This window comes from Sinocyclocheilus grahami, unplaced genomic scaffold (assembly GCF_001515645.1).
Source record: "Sinocyclocheilus grahami isolate Dianchi unplaced genomic scaffold, SAMN03320097.WGS_v1.1 scaffold1248.1, whole genome shotgun sequence".
Classification (NCBI taxonomy): domain Eukaryota; kingdom Metazoa; phylum Chordata; class Actinopteri; order Cypriniformes; family Cyprinidae; genus Sinocyclocheilus; species Sinocyclocheilus grahami.
Genome location: NW_015506427.1, coordinates 212690 through 223378, shown reverse-complemented (window position 1 = coordinate 223378; position 10689 = coordinate 212690).

Sequence of the window (10689 nt, the reverse complement as noted above, 5' to 3'; positions counted from 1 at the left end):
ATGAGGTAAAAGTTTGTGAACAAACTTTATTTTGGCCTATTCTAGAAAGCCTAATCTAAAAGTTTAAAATAGGATAATAACAATGTCTGGAGTTCCAGGGATCCAAGATTTTGTAACATAATCGTGTCATTTTTCATGTCACATGATAACGGTTTAATATTTTTACACTATAGTTGTGTAGTTTTTGGGTATTTATGCTATTTTTCATTTGAATTGGCTAATTTGGAACGGTTTGTGTATAACTGGGCTTATTTAAATAGCAATATTTTATGTAAAATTCACTTTAAAGATGTACGTTTCTCAGTTTAATTCGTGGTGATAATGTTAGAAAGGGCTTTAGTTTAGTACATTGCTGCCATCTACTGGAAATCTAACAATTAAAATTTATTTTGAAGATTAAACAGTAGCCTACTGTATGCTAGAGAAGTGTTCAAATGAATACAGTTTTGTGCAGGAATACCAGTTGTAATTATTCTTGCTGTTCATGTTTAATTTATTATGTGACTTAGGCAGCACCTATATTTTATAGTTTCACAGGAAACAATTTAAAATAAGGTAAAATGTTCAATAACTAACTTTAACAAAAATAATAAATACTGTTACAAATGTATTGTTCATTGTTAGTTCAAGTTAGGTAATATATTCACTAAAGTTAACAAATTATACCTTATTGTAAGTGTTACTGTTTCACTATCATCAGCTTTTTTTAATAACAAAATGTAACACCCAATAGTCACATATACTCCCCAATTTATCTGTTCAGATGCACTTTTAAAATACATTAACCCCATCCCTCAAAATCCAGGGCCACCTGTTGCTGTTGCAGACATCTCCACCTCAGCACAGTCCAGCGATTCAGCATCAAGCGCATCTTGGGTGGTGGGGGGCATGTTTCCAAAATAAAATAAAAAATCAAGAAAAAGCTATGCAGTTTTTGTGTGAATGTTTGAACACAATGATTATTGGTGGATTGGGCTGTGAGGCAAGGGGCACCAGGTAAAATCTTGCCTAGGGCAGCAAATTGTCCAGGGCTGGCCCTGACCGGAAGTGCCTCCTATTGTAACGAGGGAGGTGACAACGGAGTTGGGAATCCAAATGCAGGCTTTATTCAAAGAGAGTGTGGTCAAAACAGGCAGGGTCCAGAAACAGCAAACAATAATATCCAAGGCAGAGGCAAAAGAGTAATCCACAAACAGGCAATGATCAGGGCAGGCAGCAAACAATCAAAAACAAGGAAACAGTCCAGGGTCAAAACACAGGCAGGGTAAAAATAGGAAACTCGGAGAACTAGGAAACTCAGAAAACAAGGAACACAAGGAAACTAGAAAATCATTTGAACATGCAGTCACCAGCGATGTGAGAGTGTGTGCCATTCTTATAGTGTGAGACTGGTAATGAGAGACAGGTGGTTGCAATTGATGAGCTCTGATGAGTCCAAGCAAAGGATTATGCGTAATGCACGCTTCCAGATGCTCCTTAACAGGAACAGACCAGAGTACAGGAGGGAGGTGGAGCAGAGGCAGAGCAGGGGGAGGGATAGAGGGCCAGGTCCATGAGGAAGGGAAAGAACAGGGGACTGAGGTGGAGCTAGCGAAGCAGGAAGCATGGGCAAAGCCGACAGAGCAAGAAAGCACAGCCGAGCTAGAGCCCACTTTGGTGGAGCAGGCGGAGCTGAAGAGCACCAGAGCAGGGCAGAAGACCACCACGGTGGAGCAGAAAGAGCAGAAAATCCCTACGGCAGAGCAGATGGAGCAGAAGACCACCCAAGTAGGGCAGAAGACCACCACAGCGGAGCAGACGGATCAGTAAACCAGGGCTGAGACTGAGACCTCAGGGGAAATGAAACAGGAAACATACAGTATATTTATGGTCCCAAGGACTGAGGTAGAAGGCACAGAGAGTTAATAGTCTTCTTGACCGCAAAGGACAGTGTTGAAAGTTCATTGACAGTTACTGGACAGACAAACTTCAAAGTTCAAACTTAGATGCATTGCCTGAAGCGGTAGAGACAAACAGTCCATCATTCGATTCATTAGGAAAAACTGGATGGGCGGACAGTTCATAATTAGACTCACTGACTGAAACTCTCAAGCCAGATAGTTCAAAATAAGACTCAAGAGCAGAATTTACACAGACAGACAGTTCATAAACAGCATCTTAGGCCATATCAGGGCGAGCAGAGAGATCAGTGACAGCCCTTTTGACCATGGCTGGACAGTCAGAGAGTTCAGAAACCACCTCTTTGGTCATTACAAGACAAACAGAGAATTCGGGACCGGCCTTCTTGGCCAGGACAGGACAGTCACAGAGTTCAGAATAGACCTCCTTGGTCGGAAAAGGACAGACTGAGAGTTCAGAAACGGCCTTCTTAGCCATAACCAGACTGACTGAGGGTTTAGAAACGGCCTCCTTAGCCATAACAGGACAGACTGAGAGTTCAAAAACTGCCTTTTTAACCGTAACAGCACAGGCGGAGAGTTCACAGACGGCCTCCATAGCTGTGACAGAACAGACTGAGAGTTCAGAAATTGCCTCCATAGTCGTGACAGGACAGAATGTGAGTTCAGAAACGGCCTCCATAGCCGTAACAGGACAGACTGAGAGTTTAGAAATGGCCTTCTTAGCCATAACGGAACAGGCGAAGAGCTCATACATGGACACCCCTATTTTGAGAGGAGCTGAAGCGAACACACCCACCACCTCTGGAGGTTCTGCAGCAGATGCCGCCACCTCTGGAGGTTCTGCAGCCGATGCCGCCTCCTCTGGAGTTTCTGCAGTGGATGCCGCCTCCTCTGGAGGTTCTGCAACAGTAGCAACAGGAGCTTCAACAGACACAGATAGTACGGAGATGGCACTCATGGCCGTAACAGAGGCATCAGGTAACAGGGAGAGTTCAGAAATAGTGTCCGTGGTAAGAACAGAGGTGACAGGGAACAGCTCGGGAAAGAGTGCTGCTACTATCAGAGGAGGTTCTGCAACAGTAGTTACCACCTCAGGGGGAACAGGAGCAGACTCTGGGACAGACTCAAGGGCTGGAGTGAGCTCTGGGACAGACTCGTAAGTTGGAGCGGACTCTGGATCAGAATCATAGACTGGGGCAAACTCTGGCTCATTTTCATGGATTAGAGAGGGCTCTAGATCAGACTCATAGACTTTTTTTAAAGCCATTTTTGTACTGTGCTCAGGAGCTGAAGACCTCACTAGACTAAGGTCAGGGGCTGAAGCGAACACTGAGTTTTGTTCTGAGGCTGAAGCAGACAAAAGACTGAAATAATCTCTGAGCTAGACTCTGGAACAGAAGCCCTCTCTGGACTGAACTCAGGAACAGTGGCCCTCTCTGGGCCAAACTCGGGAACAGAAGCCTTCTCTGGGCTAGACTTTACATCAGGAGACTTCTTTGGGCTAGACTTAGGATCAGAAGCCTTCTCTGGGCTAGACTTGGGATCAGATTCAGGCATTAGATTGGGCGCCACCACCTCAGGAGTTTCTGCAGCGAAGGCTGCCACCTCTGGGGAAAGTACAGTGGTGTGTGCGGCCCAAACACAGAGAATGGCCGTAGCCATAACTGGCAGGACCGAGAGTACATTGTCTTTTTCCAAGATTGACGGTGCTGTGCATGGGGAACTGAGGTGAGTAGTGGCTGGCAGACTTGAAAGTGTTGAAACTGAGTGGCTCAGGAGCATAGCAACCTCTAGAATGCCAGCAGTTCATACCGAGTGTCTCTGACTCTTAGCAACGTGTTCTATTGACAGGACTGTGGTGGGTTGCGGTACCATAACCATGACAGGATGTAGCTCTGAGATGGCAGATGTGATGAAAATGGGACTCTGGAAGGTCAGCATAACGTGACGAGACTCTGGAAGATCAGCTGAGATGTGACGAGGCTCTGGAAGATCAGCTGAGACGTGACGAGACACTGGAATATCAGCCGAGACCTGACAAGCGCTGGAAGATCAGCTGAGACATGACGAGGCTCTGGAAGATCAGCTGAGATGGGACGAGACTCTGGAACGACGGACATTTTGTGGAAAATCTACAGGTTGGCAGCTATTTTGTGAACAGTCTCTGGGTTGGCAGCCATTTGGTGAACAATCTCTGGACTGGCAGCCATCTTATGGAGAGACTCTGGAACAGCAGACATGACAGTACAAGATTCAAGAGAGGTAACTATGACAGTAGAAGGCTATGGTGTGGCGGCCATGTTGCAGTCCTCCTCCACCACACCCACGGTGAATGCAGAGCTGTTCAATAGAATTGCCCGATCGATATAATCCACTAAGGACCAGTTCAGATGACACAATGGCATACATGCGCTGAGCAGCTCAGAGAGCCCTCCATGAAAAAATATCATTAAACACAACTCATCCAATGAGTTTAAGTGAGCCAGTTCAATAAAGTCCAACACATAATCCTCAATAGGCCGCTCACCTTGACGGAGACGCATTAACTGTGCTGCTGGATTCAAATGTAGCAATGCCACATAAGGGGTGATTTATGTATACGGTTGTTGATTAATAAGTCAAGTCAAGTCACCTTTATTTATATAGCGCTTTTAACAATACAGATTGTGTCAAAGCAACTGTACAGCATTAATTAGGAAAATAGTGTGTCAATAATGCAAAGTGACAATAGTAAACACAAATTTTTCAGTTAAAGGCAGTTCATCATTGAATTCAGTGATGTCATCATCCAGCTCAGTTCAGTTTAAACAGTGTCTGTGCAATCAAGTCAACGATATCGCTGGAAATGAAGTGTCCCCAACTAAGCAAGCCAGAGGCGACAGCGGCAAGAAACCAAAACCTCATCGGTGACAGAATGGAGAAAAAACCTTGGGAGAAACCAGGTTCAGTCGGGGGGCCAGTTCTCCTCTGGCCAGACGAAACCAGCAGTTCAATTCCAGGCTGCAGCAAAGTCACATTGTGCAGAGGACTCAACTGGCTCCTGTGGTCTTGTCCCGGTGGCCGTCTGAGACAAGGTCTTTATTGGGGATCTGTGTCTGGGGCTCATCTAGTTATCCTGGTCTCTGCTGACTTTCAGGGCTGTAGAGGTCCTCTCAGTGCTGATCCACCATCTGGTCTGGATACGTACTGGATCCGGGTGACTGCAGTGACCATCTGATCTGGATACAGACTGGATCTGGTGGCTATGGTGACCTCGGAATAAGAGAGAACCAGACTAATATTAGCATAGATGCCATTCTTCTAGCGATGTAGCAAATACATCGGGTGTTATGGAAAGTGTTCCCTGTTCCGGTTGACCTAATTAATGCAGCCTAAAAATCATTTAACGGATTTGAATATTAGAAATGTGTTAGTGTGTTATGTGTAAGCCAGGTTAAAGAGATGGGTCTTTAACCCATTGTTTTTGAGTCTGTGAACACTATATACACTTACCAAGGATCCACCGCTGAGACTGATTCAAATCTTGTATATAGTGATCACGGACTCAAAAACAATCTACATTACCATTCACCCCTCACACACTAATTTTTGTGCTTGCTGTATATTTAATCTAATTGTATAATACTCTGGGTATTTGATACGGATTTTGTGTGTCTGTGATTTATATCTTTTTTCTTTGTTGGGTAAAGTGAGCGTCTCTCCTATATTGTTTTTGTACTCTCCATGTCATAATATGCGGATTGTTACACATGGCTGGCCTGGATCACTGAATAAAGCCGCTGGATCTGGGTGAGGCTGGTGATTCTGTAATGAGGGAGGTGACAACGGAGTTGGGAATCCAAATGCAGGCTTTGTTCAAAGAGAGTGTGGTCAAAACAGGCACGGTCCAGAAACAGCAAACAATAATATCCAAAGCAGAGGCAAAAGAGTAATCCACAAACAGGCAATGATCGGGCAGGCAGAAAACAATCAAAAACAAGGAAACATTCGAGGGTCAAAACACAGGCAGGGCAAAACTAGGAAACTCTGAGAACTAGGAAACTCTGAAAACAAGGAACACAAGGAAGCTAGGAAATCGATGCTGGCCACTGATGCTGGCGCGCACGGTAAATACCTTCCGCGAGGAAAACAGATTTACACGGGAGGAAATGGGAGCCCACGAGCTCATTTCAAACCCTCGCGAGCGCGTGACGTCCTCTGCGCGCAATACAAGCCCTCGCGCGTGCATGACCATTCCCCACATCCTCACGCTCGATCTTCCCTCGCCTGCTCATGCAAACACTTTTATTTTTGTCAGTCATGGGGCAGGGCTTGCTGTTTTAATTGTAACCTCAAATGTCATTGGTTATTCCTCTTTTCCGGAAGTCAGTATTGGTCGCCTGTTATAAGACGATTTATAATTCTCTTGACTTAAGACATGGCATCAGTGGACCAGATACATGTGAGTTATCATTTCATTTGCTTGTTTTATTTATTTATTTTGTCTTTATTTAATGTAATTTAATGCATTGTTCATAAAGTAGATCTTTTTCAGATACATTATTAATAGGAAGTCTTCTGTTTACTAGTGATTGCAGTCTTGTGAGAATAGGAGATACACATATGAACCCTTTTTAAAGACTGTAATGATGCACACGCACGCATGCACGCACGCACAAGCTATATATAAAGCTATAGGAATGACAGTAAAGTTTTCAAAATGTGTTTTATCTTTAATCATGTAAATAGATACATCGTAATATTTGAAGGTTTGTTTAGTCGGTGTTCCTATAAAACACAGGCTTCACCGTGTTTGCATTTGATTTACAGTGTTACTAGTCATCTGCTATCAAAATCAGTCCATTCACGATGATGAATATGAAAATTGATTCTTGTTTATTGAAAAGAAACTTGTAATACATTCAGTTCCAATGTATTTATGTTATTTTTGTTGCATTATTCTTTTTTCCTTTGTATTTGCAGGTTGTGTACTTGAATGCAGCAAATAACAACTGCCCAGTTCAGGAAAGTAAAAGCATTTTAATTTTATTTCTGGAAATATATTGTATTTTTTTCCCTTAAAACAGGGTCAAGGGAGACCAAGGAGTGGAGGATGTACAGATTGCCAGGTTCATGTTTTCTTCAAGAGGCACTGAACAAGGGGAAAAGTGTCCTTAATTAAAGCTAAAGAGATGAGGTATGGTGACCCTGCTTTAGTTACCCTGTCACACTGCTGTTTAATTAATTATGAATTAATCTAAGCAGATTTTAATGATGTATTTAACTGCTAAATCTTCAAGACATCAAAGAGCCATATCTAGACTGGGACATAGCAGTGATTTTTTTAATTTACCCCATATTTGCTGGGGAAAAAAAGCTGACAAAGCAAATACAGTTCTTTAAGAGGGATATTAGGACCAGTTGAATTCAGAAGGTGTTTGAGTGCCCTCAAGCCATCCAAACTCAAAAGGGATTCAAATTCTTGAACAATAGCTCCAAAATCTTCACAGGCATCGTAAGAAGCTGCTATGTCACCATCTAGATCTGGCTCTTCAATGTCCTAATGATTTAGCAGTTAAATACATAGTTAAAAATCCACTTAGACCAATGCATAAACAGCAGTGTTGTGACAGAGTAAAGAAAGCAAGGTCTCCACACCTCATAACTCTCGGATTGATAAATTTTGTGTGTGTCAGTCCAATGTGCCACAGATGCTCTGAACTTCGATTGCCTTCTGAGGAGAGTGGATGATTCCAGGCTTCTGCAAATGTGTCCAAGTCTGTCTGAATTCTTGGGAGAAAAGTGAAGTGCACACTGAAAAGAACCTTGACCACTGATATGTCAAGCAATCATTATGCTTCCAGCGAGTGCAGCATGTCTAGTACTTGTTGGTCACCATGATTCTGACATCACACCAAATGCATTCAATCTTATTAGAAACAGTAAAAATATAAATAAATTTAGGTTTAAAAACAGATCAGTTATTTATTAATAAATGCAAGATATTTTTTTACTTAAAAGTTACATTGAAAAGATACCTACAGATTACTTAAGTTACTAAATTTAGGTCTAAATTAAATGTCAGACAACTGTACTTTACCTTTAATTATGGACACTTTTACCGCATATGAAACTTCCTTGGTCAGTGCCTCTTGAAGAAAATATGAACCAGAAAAGTTTCAGAACTAAAATTCTAGTGTTTTTACTTTCCTGAACTGGGCAGTTGTTATTCAAGTACACAACCTGCAAATACAAAGGAAAAAAGAATAATGCAACAAAAAGAACAAATAAATACATTGGAACTTAATGTATTACAAGCTTCTTTTCAATAAACAGGAAATACATTTTCATATTCATCATCGTGAATGGACTGATTTTGATTGCATATGACTAGTAACATTGTAAATCAAATGCAAACATGGTGAAACCTGTGTTTTATAGGAACTAAAAAATTCAAATATTACGATGTTGTATCTATTTACAAGATTAAAGATAAAACACATTTTGAAAACTTTACTGTCATTCCTATAGATTTATATATAGCCTATGTGTCACGAATCCGTTCCATGAACGTTCCTTTTCATTGACTCTCGCACCACACAAACTGTTGCATAGCACCCCGGACTACATTTCCCATCATGCATTGCACTGATTGCACTCAGCACGAATTGCACACACCTGTTTACACTGATTGCACCCAGCTGTTTCATATCACTCCCTCACTATTTAACACTCCCTCTGATCCCTTCCCTCTGCCGAGTATTGTTTCAGCATTTATCACTCTCCCAGAGATAGCTACCTTACGGAGCCCTTGTCATAGCCTTAGCCTTAGCCTTAGCCTTAGCCTTAGCCTTAGCCTTAGCCTTAGCCTTAGTGTCTGTATCTAATAAAGCTCTGCGAATGGATCCGCAAGTCTCACGTCTCGTCAGCCCCGTAACACTATGTGTGTGTGTGTGTGTATCATTACAGTCATGATAATGAAATGTGTATCTCTTATCATCACAAGACTGAAGATTAATAAAGTATCAGAAAAAGATCTACTTTATGAACAATGCATTAAATTACATTAAATAAAGACAAAATAAATAAATAAAACAAGCAAATGAAATGATAACTCACATGTATCTGGTCCACTGATGCCATGTCTTAAGTCAAGAGAATTATAAATCATCTTATAACAGGCGACCAATACTGACTTCCGGAAAAAAGGAATAACCAATGACATTTGAGGTTACAATTAAAACAGCAAGCCCCGCCCCATGACTGACAAAAATAAAAGTGTTCGCGCGAGCAGGTGAGGGAAGATCGAGCACGAGGATGTGGGGAATGGTCCTGCGTGTGCGAGGGCTTGTATTGCGCGCAGAGGACATGTCACACGTGCGCGAGGGTTTGAAATTAGCTCGCGGGCTCCCGTTTCCTCGCGTGTAAATCTGTTTTCCTCTCACAGAATTGATTTACCGCGTGCGCTAGCATCAGTGGTGCGCTTGGTTATTAATGGCATAGAATTGCCGCCATAGAAATCATTTGAACATGTAATCACCAGCGATGTGAGAAAAGCTGGTTTGCCAACCGCCTTTAAACATCATAAGAAGAAGAAGACTCCTTGTAGAGTTGCAGTGACTTGAACAAAGGAAAGATTTATTTTGTGCATTGTTAAGCCTACTACAAGAAACTGAAGAAGCAGCCGGTGAGCTTTAATATTTTGTTATTTTTGTACTTGGGTTGTTTTGTTGAATTGTGTTGTATCTGAATATTATTGTTTTTTTGTATTAGTTCGGTTTGTGAATTAGGTCTAGTTTTATTTATCTCGATAGAGATATATATATATACTGTATATGCGCCATGGCGGATCAGACTTTAGAGGCCTTCCGTAGACCTAACTCGGGAACAGTGGCCCTCCCTGGGCTTGACTTGGGGACTGGAGCCCTCCTTGGGCTCGACATGGGAACTGGAGCCCTTTCTGTGCTACACTTGGGGACTGGAGCCTTCTCTGGGCTAAATTCGGGGATTGGAGCCCTCTCTGGGCTAAACTCGGGGACTGGAGCCCTCACTAGGCTGGATTCGGGAACTGGGAAGCGCATACGAGGAGCTAGAACTGGAGGGTGCTCTGGAGGAGCAGACACAGCAAGGCACTTTTGAGGAGCTCCTCGTTAGATACCCCTTTAGGTTCAGGGTGAAAGGCGTGGTCGGTGGGCTGGAGAGAGCCGTGGCCGGCGGGCTTGACTTCGGGGCGGCCGGCGGGCTGGAGAGAGCCGCGGCCGGCGAATTCGGAGCGGCCGGCTGTCTTGACTTCGGCATTGCCGGCGGGCTGGAGAGAGCCGCGGCCAGCGGGCTTGACTTCGGAGTGGCTGGCGAGCTGGAGAGAGCCGCCGCCGGCGGGTTGACAGCGGGCGGTTTCTGGCTCGGGCCCGGACCCCGGTAGATTGCTTACTTCCAGCATAGTCCCTTGGTGTCTGGGAGGTCCATGGGGCAATGGTAGTTGGCCCCGAACCAGAACAGAGAATTGATGGTGGCGTCATCCAATGCCATCCAATGGGCTAACGCGGAGAAACGAGCAGCGATTTCCATGATCGCGGGGAGAAACAAACAGGAAACAAAAAGACTTTTCAAAACGAAAACAAAACAGGGAGAAGGGGTGCCACTTACTTCTCTGTATCGGTCTGGTTTTCTGTCAAGGTGTTCCTACTCTGAAGGAGCGAGGAGACGGAGAATCCAGAATCTTCACAGGCTTTATTTCACATTCAAAGAAAACCATACGTAGGACATGGGGATAGACGATCAATACCAGACAGGAAACAAGGGGCAGAAC